Genomic DNA, 15,833 nt, shown 5'->3' with positions numbered 1-15,833 from the left:
TAATTATTTTTAAATACTCTGTCTATGACCAGTGGAGTAATTGGAATGTCTCTTGTATTATTTGTCTTATCAATGTAATAATTTTTAGAAAGGAATAATTCAGTCAGAAATATTTAAATGTGGCTATTACATCGTTATATATAATGCAATAATTTGAATGTTCTCATTTGTTCAAGAATGTGAATCCTAATTTAAAGTGCCTTGATAGTCGCTTTACATAATCAGCCTTTGCTTGTAATTTTTAAATAGCTTGACTGCTTTGTTGGTGATAGTTCACTATAATAGAAGAACAGTTTCTAGCAACGTGATATTAAAGAGATGATGGTAGTTATCGATGGAAGGTGGAGCTTTTACTCATGGACTGTGTCCTGATTCCTTGTTGGAGAAGCTTGAAAGGGAAGAGGCCAATGTGCGAACTATTTTGCACAACAGAGATTTGGGTTGGGCAGGCGCTGTGGCTTGTTAAAATTTCTTTTTTTCCTTATAGCCTCTAGTGTTACTACTTAGACTGAAAGAAAAAAAGACAGAACCGGTAATATCATTGTGTTGTGGTGTTTTCATTTAGATCATTTTCCCGAGCAACTAACAGGTCAGTCTATCACAACAAGAAAGTAGTTTATGATTTTTTTTTTTTTTTTTTTTGAGATGGAGTCTCACTCCATCGCCCAGGCTGGAGGGCAATGCATGATCTTGGCTCCACAGAAACTGCCGCCTCCCCGGTTCAAGCGATTCTCCTGCCTCAGCCTCCCAAGTAGCTGGGATTATAGGTGTGTACCACCATACCCGGCTGATTTTTTTTTATTTTTTGGTAGAGATGGGGTTTCACCATGTTGGCCAGGCTAGTCTCAAACTCCTGACGTTAGGTGATCCGCCTACCTTGGCTTCCCAAAGTGTTGGGATTACAGGCGTGAGCCACCGCACCTGGCCAATAGTTATGATTTTCTGAGCTGTGTTAAGAGTTGAGTTTTTGGTTTCAATCCAGATTGCCAAAGGATAGAGAGGTGGTGAAAGAAATGGAAGAAAATGATTTGTCATGCCCTGGGCAGGAGCATAGTACCCGACACATCGTAGGTGCTCAATGAATAGTTACTGAATGACAGAATGGACACGTGAATTCTAGATGGATAAATGGTCCCAGCACAGGCTTTGGCATCAGAGAGGCTTGGCTGTCCTCCGGTTTTGCCACTCACTGGCCAGAATTCCTAAGCAAGTGGCTCCCAACTGCCAATTCTTGAATTCACACTGGTCCTTGACTATGTTCTCACCAATCCTCTGCAGAATGAAGAAAAAACAGGAATAGTATTCAGAGATTTTTATAACATTGAATTTATTTCATCCAAAGTGCTGTTGGTAATTATATTCCATCATACTCGGATATTAAGATATCTTTTCTTTTTTGAAATAATAGGAATATATATAGTATTTCCCCCCACAATGTCCCTAACTTTGAAAAAACAGGCAATTTTATGGCAAAATGCAAATGTAAAATTTTAGAAGCAGGGGAACCTTTGCTCTAGAACAAGCATCTTAACTTTTCTGAACCTGTTTCCTCTTTTCTGAAATTAGAATAATCCCTCCTTCCTAGAGACATTAGCAGAAGGATTCAACGGTCTACCCTTGGATTGGAAAACATTTTCTTTAGAGGGTCATACTGTCAATGTTTTCTGTTTTGTGAGTTATATAGTCTCTGTCACTGCAAAAGCAGCCTTAGGCAGTATGTAAACAAATTAGCATGGTCATATTTACCTAGGTTGCAGGTCAAATTTGTCCCCGAGGCTACTTTGCCAACTCTAAATATAACGCATAGAAAGCTGTTAGCACACTGCCTGTATACAGCAGGCAATTAAATGGTTCCCTACCACCAACACCACTCCCTAGTTCCACTGCTTCTAGCAACTGCATAATCATCAAGATAGAGACTTTGGGCTGGGTGCAGTGGCTCACACCTGTAATCCTAGCACTTTAGGAGGCTGAGGCAGGTGGATCACTTGAAGTCAGGAGTTTCAGACCAGCCTGTCCAACATGGTGAAACCCTGTCTCTACTGAAAATACAAAGAAAAAAAAATGTAGTCAGATGTGGTGGCAGGCACCTGTAATCCCAGCTACTTGGGAGGCTGAGACGGGAGAATCATTTGAACCCAGGAGGCAGAGGTTGCAGTGGACTGAGATCACGCCACTGCACTCCAGCCTGGGCAACAGAGTGAGAGTCTGTCTCAAAAATAAAAAATTAAAAAATAAAGTCAACAGTCATTTATTAGGCATCAGGGAGGTACAAAACATCATGCTAGATGGCATAACTGAGAGATTATCTCTGCCATTTGGGGTCACAATCTGGTTGGAAATAGCTGGACATTCCAGTCAAAGCCTGGCAGTCGTCAGCAAGTCCTGGACTTTTCTGGAGGCAAGAAGGGACTTAGCCAAGGAAACAAGTTGGCCTCAGACCTGTCCATTGGGCTGGATAAACTCTGAACTGACCTGCCAGCAGAGATTCATACCAGAGGGCAGAATCAATGGCTCTGGGAATCCAACCAGATAAAGCAGTTGCAATGTGAAAGGAAGGGTCCTGGCCTCTGCATTGGGGCCTTGAGTTTCGGGAACAGTCCCCAATGTGGGAGACGGGAAGAGAAGTACACAGCACTCAGGCAGGTTACTCAGTATCATGGTGCTAGAGAGATAAGGTTGCCAACTTTAGTAAGTGAAAATACAGGATGTCCAGGTAACTTTGAATTTTCAGATAAACGGTAAGTAATTTTTAGGATACGAATGTCCCAGATGTTATATGGGACATAATTATGCCAAAAGATTGTTGTCTCACATTTTATCTGGCAACCTTACGGGAGAGAGATGGTGGTGTGGAAGAACTGGTCTCAGAGACTCAAGTACAAAAATCGGTCATGAGAACAGGGCACACTGATGGGCCAAGGGAAGGGAGGGGGCCGGAAGTGCGTAACGTGGGAACCCATCCTGCAATTGACATGCCATAGGAGCTCTAAGGCCAGACCAGAGATTCAGCTGTCTGGTCTGAATCTCTGCTGGCAGCTCAACTCAGAGCTTGTTCAGCCCAATGGACAGGTCTGAGACCAACAAATCAAATCAAGTGCATTTGATTTGGAGTGGTCGGAGGAACCACTCCAAGAGCCTTCCTGCCTCAGTTAGGATTGGCTCAGGAGGTAGAATGGAACGAGCTAGGCAGAGTTGGGGAAAATTAAGTGGTAGCAGATGAATACATAACTGTCGGCATTTTAAGGAAGACCTGTGTTGCATGTAAGTGTTAGAGTTGAAGTGCCAACAGAGGATTGTAGGAAGGGGAGAGGGATTCTGCCAGGGAGAAATATGAGGAGGTTTCTCAGAGAAGGTCGCATTTGGGCTGGACCTGAAGGGACAGTACAACTCCCCCTGCAGAGGCCTGTTCTGTCTTAGCTCATGTTGCTCTAATGAAACACCACAGACTGGGGGGCTTAAGCAGCAGACATTTATTTCTCACAGTTGCAGAGGCTGAAAGTGCTGGCCGACTGGGTTCCTGGTGAGGGCTGTCTTCCTGGTAAGCACGTGGCCATCTTCTTGCTATGCCCTCACATGGCAGAGACAGAGCAAGTTCTCTGGTCTCTTCTTTGAAGGGCGCTAATCCCATCATGAGGAACCCACCCTCGTGACCTCATCCCTACCTGATTAGGTCCCAAAATCCCACCTCCAAACCCCATTGCATTGGCGATTACGAATTCAACATAGGAATTTGGGGGAGACACAGTTCGGCTCATAGCATGCTCCTTCCAGGCCCAGTGGGCAAGTGATGGAGGTGGATCCTGGCCACCTGGACATATGGAGGGCAGGTCGTGGTACTTTCAGTGTCAGGTCAAGGTCTAGATTTAATTCTCTGTGAGGAGGTCACATTGTTCCTGGCTAGTTCACTTTTATTTTCCATCCCAAATATAGGACAGCTTTTCTTTCCATCTCCCTGGTGACCAGGGGATCCGGATTTTTCTCTCTGACTCTAGTGCACTCCTCTGGGCCTGCAGTGTGCGGTTTGAAGCTGCCACCTCTTGACTCAGATTCAGCCGTGTTCTCACGCTCTCTGCCCACGACAGCCCTGGTGGCAGAACCCACCCTTGACTCTGACTGCAGAATCTGCACCCTGGATTTATGACAGATGCTTTCAATTGCCTTAGTCTTTTTTCCTGTTTTAGATGCTTTTGAATTGCGCTCTTTATCCCCTGATCCTTTAATCCTAAATACTTCTTCTTGCTGTCTTTCCCAAGCTCCATAGTTCCTGTTCTGTGCCCCAAAGCAAAACTTCCCCAAAGTCAGAGCCCCAGCTAGGATCACAGTGCCCTTCCCTTCCTCAGAGAGGCAGCCTCAAGGGCTCGAAAACCTCCAAACCAATGTCTTCTCAGAAGGCATTAGTCTAGAGCACGAGGATGTCTATACTAGGATCCCCTAGGTCTCATATCTGACTGTTTAGCCTGTTACTCAGACCTCATGCTGCCCTCATTCGTGACAAAGCCCGGGCAAGGAAACCTATTTAGAGTCATCTAGGGCTTCAGCACTATCACAATTATCAAGACATAAGAGCTTTTTCATCACTGTGAGTGACTGCATGTGTTTAGAATTATGTGGAAATGCCATTTGCCCAGGAAGTGGGAAAAACATCTTTAGCTTGCTTATGGGGGGGAAAAAAAAAAAAGTCTTAATTATACAGTAAACAAAGAACAACGCAATGACAGTTTCACAGAGGACAGACCTTCAACCAGTTCTTCCAAACTGGTAGGGTCTTCAGAAGTTGGTAAAATCTGCAAAGAAAGATGCCTGAGGAGACTGGCTGCCTTCCAAAGGAGTTGATTTTGTTTTTCTAGAGCTAAAAAAAATAAAAATAAAAATAAAACACACACACACACACAAAACCAAACAGTCTGCGCTTTTAGATGAGCATAAATCAGCAGTATCAATTCAGCCTCGGTACTAATGAAGAACAAAGGATTTTCTTCTTGTTCGCAGGAATTTGAAAACTTAAGTTATAGGAAATTGATAGCAGGGACCTAGAGTATACAGTTGGTATATTTATTTTGCTGCCATGACCAACCCTCTCCACCAGCATCTCTCTTAATAAGAATCCACAAAAGAGGAGAAATGGGATGCACCTTTGTGTTAATTAAAATGACAGAAGCAAAAGCAGGTGGGTCGTCAATGTTATGCAACATTTTAAATTATTTAGATGAAAGAGGTGGAAAAATAAAATTGTAACAGACCAGGGAGGCTGAAATGACTCTTTAATGAGAACCTCAAATCGTATTGAGCCACTGTGAGAGACAGATTACTCAGGGCTGGTTTGGAAGAGCCAAGAAAGAGAGGAAAGCCTGCTCGCAGCTGAGAGTCTGACATCGGTCACCCCAGGTGAACCCAGGTTATCTGCCCAGGAGTGGCTATGGGGAGATTGAGGTATTTTTCTGAAAGCCACTAAACTGTCTGGGATAGGAATTGCACTCACAGTCTGGGCCTTATCAAGCTCCCCTAGTAATCCGAAGAGCTGATGGATGCTGTGTTTAGAGACCAGTGACCCCCATTCCTCACAAGCCCTGTCTCCCTTTTTTTTTTTTTTTTTTTTTTGAGATGGAGTCTCGCTCTGTCACCCAGGCTGGAGTGCAGTGGCCGGATCTCAGCTCACTGCAAGCTCCGCCTCCCGGGTTTACGCCATTCTCCTGCCTCAGCCTCCCGAGTAGCTGGGACTACAGGTGCCCGCCAGCTCGCCTGGCTAGTTTTTTTGTATTTTTTAGTAGAGACGGGGTTTCACCGTGTTAGCCAGGATGGTCTCGATCTCCTGACCTCGTAATCCGCCCGTCTTGGCCTCCCAAAATAGTGGGATTACAGGCTTGAGGCACCGCGTCCGGCCCCTGTCTCCCTTCTTAAGCCTTTCTTCCCCTCATCTTCCCCTGAGTCCCAGCCAAGGGGCAGTACAAACCACTGTATTCCATAACTAGGAACACAGGGACAAGTCCAGGGAAGATTATGTTTATTATACCAGACCTCTAGGATTGGGCTTGTTTAGAAGGAAATTAAAGAAAAAAAATCTGGCTATCTCATCTACGATGTAAGCTAAGAGGGTGAAAGTCCCTAAGAGTCCCTTCTTGGAGGCCATGGGGTCAGGAGTTAGTAGGTTAGGAAATAACTTTTATTTATGTATCACAATTAACCTTGGATGTCTAGTGCAGTACATAATTTTTTTTAGACAAAAGGAAGTATCCTTTTTTTAGGGACCAGGCCAAAGAAACAGTCCTCCAGTTTGGGGCACTGATGAACAAGGCAGCAATTAGGCACGGGCCTGAAAAGGACCCTTACAGAGAAGATGACAGTAAGGCCAGGTGTAGTGGTTCATGCCAGTAATTCCAGCATTTCGGGAGGCCGGGATAGGCGGATCACTTGAGGTCAGGAGTTTGAGACCAGCCTGGCCAACATGGCGAAACCTTGTCTCTACTAAAAATACAAAAATTAGCTGTGCATGGTAATACATGCCTGTAATCCCAGCTCCTCAGGAGGCTGACCTTGAACCCAGGAAGTGGAGGTTGCAGTGAGCCAGGATCATGCCACTGCACTCCAGCTTGGGTGACCAAGCGAGACCCTGTTGCAAAAACAAAAAACAAACGAACAAAAAAAACCCAAAAACAAAGAAGATTATGTGAGACCGGTGTCATAATAGAGCCAGAACGACCAAGCTAAAAAATCTTCACAGTTCTAGGGAATTTAGATGGAAGCAGTCTAGAACCATTTATAACTACCATTTAAGATGGTGCACAGCCAATTAAGTAAGGGATGAGCTATACAGAGCTAAACAGATTTTATAATTACAGGACTTCTCAGAGCCTTTCCTATTCTAATGTACATTGTGAATCTCCAAAGGGAGCTGTGGCATGCAACATTTCCCAAGCTTATTTGTCCAAGGGATCTTGGATTTTGCAAGGCCAATCTTTTAAGACTTAGAGGTGTTCCAGAAACTTCTCTTCAGGTCAGAGCCATTATGTGCCCACTAACTATGCCAGTGGATCAATTCTATTTCGGTAAATGTTGTGTTTTCTTCTAAATTTCAGTGAGCTAATGTGTTGCCTGCAGATGACTATTACTCAGATACCAAAGTTTTTTGAAGAATGCCCAACAGTAATGGAAGTGTTTTATTTTTAGAATCAGGTGACACAGAACCCATAAGTTCCTTTTCAAGCAAAGTCAGTTCTGTTCAACCACACAGCAAAGTCAGCAGTACGTTGGGATGGCAGTGGGTTTGTGCATTTGGATTTGTTTCCAATTAGAAAATGAACTGGTTGTGGCTGGGCGCGGTGGCTCACACCTGTAATCCCAGCACTTTGGGAGGCCAAGGCGGGTGGATCACGAGGTCAGGAGATCGAGACCATCCTGGCTAACACGGTGAAACCCCATCTCTACTAAAAATACAAAAAAAGAAATTAGCTGGGCGTGGTGGTAGGTACCTGTAGTCCCAGCTACTTGGGAGGCTGAGGTAGGAGAATGGCGTGTACCCAGGAGGCGGAGCTTGCAGTGAGCTGAGATCACACCACTGCACTCCAGCCTGGGCAACAGAGCGAGACTCCATCTCAAAAAAAAAAAAAAAAGAAAGAAAGAAAGAAAATGAACTGGTTGTACGGGTGAGCCACTTGCAAGCCAGCCTATTCACAGATGTACCGCTGCCCTTGTGTGGGACCAGAGCTTGTCTCTACATCTCGGCAACCCAATTAGTGCCTGGTGAAGCAGGAGCTTTGGAACAGCCAGTTTTGTTTGTTCAGATTATCCCATTTCCATTTGCTCTAGCTGTTCCCAAGCTCTTCTTTGGACTTCAGAGAAAATTAACTCAGCCATTTTGAGGGGAGAGAGCAGGTGATAGAACACATGGCTCGACCGTAACACAACATAACATTTTAAAATTGTTTGCATTTTTTTAACACCACTTGAAATGGCTTTGCGGAGGGCAATCAACAGAGAAAACAGAGTTGTTTAAGGGAATGTTCGGTAGAAGATTTTACTAAGAAACTCTCCTTTTCTTCTTTGTTGTTTATTTTCCACTTGGCAGTACTGAAAAATCTGATTTCCCTTCTGCCGTTTACAAATGTCTGTGGAGTTGTGTTCAGTTCAGTTGTTGAGATCTGCAGAATACAACTGGAAAGATTTTGTGGGCAGATTTCTTTCTGTAAAAATAAAACAGTATGACTATGGGTATACTAACATAGTATATTTCAGGGATTAAAGTGAATGCAAAGGCCGGTAGTGGTGGCTCACGCCTATAATCTCAGCACTCTGGGAGGCTGAGGCGGGTGGATCACTTGAGGTCAGGAGTTCAAGACAAGCCTGGCCAACATGGTGAAACACCGTCTCTACTAAAAATACAAAAATTAGCTGGGCGTGGTGGCATGTGCCTGTAATCCCAGCTACTCCTGAGGCTGAGGCAGGAGAATCACTTGAACCTGGGATGCGGAGGTTGCAGTGAGCGGAGATCTCACCATTGCACTCCAGCCTGGGTGACAGTGTAAGACTCTGTCTCAAAAAAGAAAAAGAAAAACAAAAAGGAATGCCAAATTGCCCTGAGGTCTTTGATCTTTTTGATCAGTAAGATACTATGAACTACACAATAGTGTGTATTTCTTTACTGTCTAGACAAATGTTGATACATCTTTTCAGTTCAGAATTTTAAACATTGATACTATTTTCTTTTTTCTTTCTTTCTTTTTTTTTTTTTCTGAGACGGAGTTTTGCTCTGTCGCCCAGGCTGGAGTGCAGTGGTGTGATCTTGGCTCACTGCAAACTCCACTTCCCAGGTTCACGCCATTCTCCTGCCTCAGCCTCCCGAGTGGCTGGGACTACAGGCGCCTGCCACCACGCCTGGCTAATTTTTTTGTATTTTTAGTACAGACAGGGTTTCACTGTGTTAGCCAGGGTGGTCTCGATCTCCAGACCTCGTGATCCGCCCACCTCAGCCTCCCAAAGTGCTGGGATTACAGGCGTGAGCCACCGTGCCCGGCCGATACTATTTTCTTAAGTGAGAATTTGCCAGGTTGATGAAGAGGGATGATTCTTAACCATTTTTAACAGAGAAGGCTTGCGATCTGAAAGTTTCCTACCTGGCCGTATGCTCACCTGTATTTGGGAAGTCACACTGATCCATTCCCATCTCTGTTATTATTTTTTTTAATTATAAAATAGAGACAGGGTTTCGCTATGTTGCCCAGGCTAATTTCAAACTCCTGGGCTCAAGCAATCTTCCTGCCTCAGCCTCCCAAAGTGCTGGGATTACAGGTGTGAACCACTGCACCTGGCCCTATCTCTGTTATTTACATGCAATTCTTCTTATTTGATGTGGTCTCCCTGTCTCTTTACATTCTTGTCTTCCATTATGGTATGTGGGTATCGGTATTCATGAGCATCCTCTGCTTATTTCTGCCTTGACAAGTCCAGCCCTAGATCGTATGAGCCTGAATTTCGTTTCCCTTCGTGATTATCCTAGAAGTGCAAGCAAATAGCAAACCATCCCCCATTCAGAAAACATGCTTTCATTCATGTCTTCGGCTCTGTCTCCCTTCTGGCCTTGCTTTCCTAGTGAGTTGCTATTACTCAGCATGTCAGAGGATGGGACGAGGATCCATGAGTGAATGAAATAATGAATGAACAGAAGCCTCTGTGTAGGGTGCGGGCTGATGAGGAGCAGCAGAGAGGCCTGCGTGCATTTCCGTGCTGTGGCTGGAATACAAGCAGCTGTTTTCCGGCTGTGTTTCGAAGCTCTGCCTTCCACACAGTCCCTTCCTCTCACCCTCCTCCACGTCTCTTTCAGGTCCCACCATTCCTCTTGGCCACATTTTTCTTCCTATGCAGCATGTATTTAGGAAGTCACTCTGAATCATCCTCATTTCTATTATTTACATGCAATTCTTTTTCTTCCTTTCCTTTTTCCTTTAAAATTCTACTTTTTTTCTCCACTTGAGTTCCTCTTCTCACTTTTCTGGAACTCTCTTCTTTGTGATTTTTTTCTCCAACTACCCTGTCACCATTACCACCCACCTTATCTGTATCTAAAGTCATACATAGCCCTCAGAAGCCAGAAGGGCGAAGGGAGCTCAAATATCTCCCCTTATTTCCTTTGCATCTTTGCCTGTATGGTAACTAAGGTTCTGAGTAGAGGGTGACGTCAGACATTTACCTTTTTGAAATTGATGTGTGTATTAAAGATCTTCTGTGCACAAAAGAGATATTTATATTTTGCCTTCCAAGCATGGGGTAAAATTTCTATCAAAATGGGGGGATAAAAATTTTTTAATAAATAAAGGAAGCTGAAAGGTATTTTAAGATCTAGGTGTCTACCAACTGTCTGTATACACATTTATCGTCCACTTTCTTCTACTTTTCAAGCAACACAGACTTCTCTCATTTATTTTCCAGTAACTCCAGCCCCAGAGTCCTAGAAGATAAATAAACCCTAAACTCTCTGCCTGCCCTCATTAGCACTGTGGAACATTCTGGATGTGAGTCTCCTGTTGGTGAAGAGAGGAAACACTTGCAAATCTAGTTGTATTAATGATCCCATCTCAAGTTGCAATTCCCAGTGAGGCCTTGCAGCGCAGTTACTGTGATAACATAGAACACAGTACCAGAGAATCGATGTCATCCACAGGGGAACTCCATTAGAGAGAAAGTCAGGTCTGTATAGAGTTTCGTGCTCGTGGATAGCAGGGAACACGTTTTGCATACTGTCAGAACAAGATGGCAAGAGAAGAATGCATTGAATTCCAGATAAAAGCTAAAAGGAAATTATCTTTTAAAAGCCTATAAATACTTCATCAACTCCAAGCCAGCTCCTCAACTCTTCCATTTAACTTTCTTGACGCTAGGCCCCTTGTAAAGTGCTGCTTTCAGACAAGGAAGAATTTGAGCTGGTGAACAGGAATAAAGTGCTGAGTTACTGGGCTGAGGGTTCTTCTCAATGAGTGGTTTTCAAACTGTCCTTCTGTAGGTCCAGGAGATTCCATGGACAGGTCTCAGTGGCCATTCTGTCCCTAATATTTTATTTAAGGAAAGAACTCTGATGCCAGTTTAAATGGTTTGAAAACTACCGAACGGTAACATCTCTCAGCTCCTGCCCTATTCTAAAGACCATGAATAAGTGTGATGTATGTGAGACAGGAACCACTTGAAGCAGCAGTTCCCAAACTTAACAGATTTGCACCTCCTCCCTCCACTTAGTGGTGCTTATATTAGTCAAGGTTCTCCAGAGAGACAGAACCAGTGGGGAGGGGGGGGGATGTGGGGAGAGAGAGAGATGAGTGTATGGATAGATAGATAGGTAGACAGATTATATAGATAGATTAGATACATAGATTAGATAGCTGGATGAATAGATAGATGATCAATAGATGTTAATAGATAAGAGAGATGGATAGATAGCTAGATTAGGTAGATGGATGGATAGATAGATGATAGATATTAATAGATAGATGGATTGATTAGATAGGTAGATTGGATGGATATTAACAGAGAGATGGATAGATTAGATAGCTAGATTAGGTAGATGGATAGATAGATAGATGATAGATATTCATAAATGGATTGATTAGATAGGTAGATTGGATGGATGGATATTAACAGATAGATGGATAGATAGATAGGTAAACAGATTAGATAAAAAGATAGATTAGATAGGTAGATTGGATGGATGGATGGATGGATTAGAGGGAATTTGGTAGGGAAATTGGCTCACGTGATTAGGGAGGCTGAGAAGTACCACAACAGCCCACCTGCAAGTTGGAGACCCTGGGGTGCCAGTAGTGTGGCTGAGTCCAAGTCAGAAGGCTTAGAACCATGGGAGCCACGAGTGTAGGTCCTGGAGTCCAAAGGCTGAGGAGCCTGGAGTTGTGCAAGGACAGGAGGAGGGGAGTATGTCCCCACTCCAGCAGATAGATCCATACATTCGCCTTTCCTCTGTGTTTGTCCTCTTCAGCCCCTCAGCAGGTTGGATGGTGCCCACCCACATCGAGGATGGATCTTCCTCACATAGTGCATGCCAACTCACATGCCAATCTCTGGAAACACCCTCACAGACACACCCAAAATGAGGCTTTACTAGGCTTCTAGGTATTCCTTAATCTAGTTAAGTTGATTCCTAAAATTAACCATCACAGTGTTCTTTATAACATACTCCTCTTTAAGTTAGAGTAGATTAAATTATAAGAATGTTTGGAAAACCTTGTGACTTCCTTTAAGATAATATAGTTACTCTGGGATGCCATTGATGTATTCACTCATTTTTAAATTGGGTTTAAATTTTTTCTGCTTACTAAAATAGTAGACATTTATTGTAACATCCAAGCATTATAAAAAATCTATACCACAGAAAATAAAAGAACTTCATAATTTCCACTACTTGCCATGAGAATGTTTTCCCATGTTTTTCAGTGTGGATACTAGTTTTTCCATATTTTTCGGTGTGTATACTCGTTTGCTATGTTTTTCGGTGTGTATACTCGTTTGCCATGTTTTTCAGTGTGCATACAAGTTTTCCATGTTTTTCAGTGTGTATACTAGTTTTCCGTGTTTTTCAGTGTGTATACTAATTTTCCATGTTTTTCGGCATGTATATTCATTTTCCGTGGTTTTTGGTGTGTATATTCATTTTCCATGTTTTTCGGTATGTATACTAGTTTTTCCACTTTTTTTGGTGTGTATACTTGTTTCCATGTTTTTCAGTGTGTATACTAGTTTTTCCATGTTTTTCAGTGTGTATACTAGGTTTTCCTTTTTTTTTTTTTTTTTGGTGTGTGTACTTGTTTCCATGTTTTTCAGTGTGTATACTAGTTTTCCATGTTTTTCGATGTGTGTACTAGTTTTTCCATGTTTTTCAGTGTGGATACTAGTCTACTTTCATTTTCTTTTTACAAAAATGGGGCTATCCTGTTTTACACTTTGCTTTTTTAATGGTTTTAGAATCAATCACAGTGTACTTACCCAGCCTTCTACTGGTGAACTTTGACTTCTATTAGTATAGAAATTCATATTTTTTATTCAATTTTTCATTGAAAATAATTATTCAATGAATAATTATTGAATGATATATTGAAATAATTATTTCCCAAATATATCTTTTGAGTAACTCCTGGTTTTCCTGATTTGGGATTGTTTAAAGCAAGGCACGTCTATCCTATGACAGATTCACACACACATATTTTCTCTGCTGTTAGTGGCCACAGCACATACTGAGAAGCAAAGCCTGTGCTTTCAACCTCTGCTTCCCTGGAAGCACTTCCATGATTTCCTGATACTCAACAGTCAGCATGAAATCACAAGCATGCATGTCAGAGCCAGACAGCCTGGCTTGAATCCCATCTGCCCTACACGTTTGTTGTGTGACTTGGAGCACACTGTTGGACGTTTCCGTGCCTTTGTTTCTTCATCTGTAAAATGGGGATGTATGAGGGCTAGTGAGTTAATGGATGAACTGATATGTGTCAAATCTTGGACCAGTGCCTGTTAACAGGAAGGATGGTATAACACTGTTGTCATTATAACCTCAGTATTGGGTTGTGTCTGTCCCTGACTGGACGTGTGGAATGTTGGCCATGTCTCCTTTGGATTGTCATTTTGACCCAAAGGTATCCCAGAACCTCCCAGGGTTAAGAAATACCTGGGCAGGCCGGGCGCGGTGACTCACGCCTGTAATCCCAGCACTTTGGGAGGCGGAGGCAGGCAGATCACGAGGTCAAGAGATCGAGACCATCCTGGCTAACATGGTGAAACCCCGTCTCTACTAAAAATACAAAAAATTAGCTGGGCATGGTGGCAGGTGCCTGTAGTCCCAGCTACTAGGGAGGCTGAGGCAGGAGAATGGTGTGAACCCGGGAGGCAGAGCTTGCAGCGAGCCAAAATTGCACCACTGCACTCCAGCCTGGGTGACAGAGCGAGACTCCGTCTCAAAAAAAAAAGCCTGGGCAACAAGAAGTACTATCAAGGAGGTGGAGAAATTGGAACTCTCCTACACTACTCATGAGACTGTACAAGGGTGCAGCCACTTTGGAATGGGGTAGCCGTCTGGAAGTTCTTCAGAAGCTTAAACATAGAGTTACAGTATGATCAGCAATTCTACACTAGGTATACACTCTAGAGAAATGAAAACATGGCTGGGCGCGGTGGCTCACACCTGTAATCCCAGCACTTTGGGAGGCCAAGGTGGGTGGATCACGAGGTCAGGAGTTCAAGACCAGCCTGGCCAACATGACGAAACCCCATCTCTACTAAAAATACAAAAATTAGCCAGGTGTGGTGGCAGGTTCCTGTAATCCCAGCTAATCTGGAGGCTGAGGCAGGAGAATTGCTTTAACCCAGGGGGCAGAAGTTGCAATGAGCCAAGATCATGCCACTGTACTCCAGCCTGGGCAACAGAGTAAGACTCCATTTCAAAAGAAAGAAAGAAAGAAATGAAGACACATATCCGCACAGTAACTTGCACAAGAATACCTGTGGCAGTATTGTTCATAGTAGCCAAAAATAGAAACAAATGTTCATCAACTGATAAATGGAGAAATCAAATGTGGTATGTCCATACAGTGGACTATTATTTGGCCAGAAAAAGGAATGGAGTACCCATACATGCTAGAACATGAATGAGCCTTGAAAACATGCTAAGGGAAAGAAGCCAGGAACAAAAGACCACATATGATACACTTCCATTTATAGGAAATGTATAGAATAGACAAATCTTAGAGACAGAGGAGATGAGGGGTTGCATACAATGTGGTGTTGCAGGTAGGCAGGAATGGGGACGTGACTGCTGATGGATACAGGGCTTCTTTGGGAGGTAATGGAAATGTTCTAAAATTAGATTGTCATAATGGTTGTATAACTCTGAATATACTAAACACCATTAACTTGTATACTGCAAATTGGTGAATTATATGGTATGTGAATAAAGCTATTTTTTTATTTATTTTATTTTACTTTTTCAGAGATGGGATCTTGCTCTGTCACCCAGGCTGGAATGCAGTAGTGTGATCATAGCTCACTGCAACCTCAAACTCCTGGGCTCAAGTGATCCTGTCTCTTGAATAGTAAAGCTATATTTTTTGGGGAAAAGGGGGAAACAGCTCCTGAGTTCGGGTGGGGTGGGCTCCCAGAATCTACCAACTTACTGAAAGCAAGGCATCAGGAGAGAGGCCTGGAATCTGTTTTTAACAAGCCCAACAAATGAGGCATCATTAAGTAGGTCTTAGAAATACACTGTCATAGAGAATATTTTTATTTTTATTTTATTTTTATTTTACATTGTAAAGTGGGATAGGGTAGGATTAATACCTTTTAACTTACATTTTTGCTACAGGCTAGGTGCTGTGGAAATACAGTATCCTTTGATGACAATAATGACAATCTTCAAAGTGAGCAGTGCATGTTCTTCGAGAAGTTTTGCACTTCTTGCTTCTGAAGTACAGTGCCCTAGAGGGCCTCAGACCCATCCCCAGGGCCCCCGTTCTCTGCAGCCACCATCATCTCTCTCCCTTTGCAGGTGCAGAGACAGCAGTCAGGGCTGCCAGCACCACCCAGAAACTGACTGTGAAATCCCCAATGTGTCTGACCCTTTCTCTTTAAGACTTCGGTTTGCTTATATTTCATTTTGTTCCTGTAAGTGTTTCTTATTGCCATAGCAACCCTAATCAATCACTGGACCAAAAATAGCTCTTTCATGTTTTCCAAAGCATGTCTGTAGTGAATTGGAAATTCAGCTCTGCCGTGCATTTTGCATATGCTGTTTTCATTTCCCGACACTGAACCTGGGAGGGCTTGTGTCTGGAAATTATTCTTACAGAGAC

General features: G+C 43.2%; 1 protein-coding gene across 1 annotated transcript in view; it reads left to right on the top strand.

The window, feature by feature from the left end:
• PITPNC1 (phosphatidylinositol transfer protein cytoplasmic 1) overlaps positions 1-15,833 on the top strand; it is a 322,554-nt gene that overhangs the window by 177,199 nt on the left and 129,522 nt on the right. The gene's annotated exons all lie outside the window — the stretch shown is intronic.

The sequence above is a fragment of the Macaca thibetana genome, chromosome 16, assembly GCF_024542745.1.
Source record: "Macaca thibetana thibetana isolate TM-01 chromosome 16, ASM2454274v1, whole genome shotgun sequence".
Taxonomy (NCBI): Eukaryota; Metazoa; Chordata; class Mammalia; order Primates; family Cercopithecidae; genus Macaca; species Macaca thibetana.
This window is presented reverse-complemented; position numbering and strand designations above follow the sequence as displayed.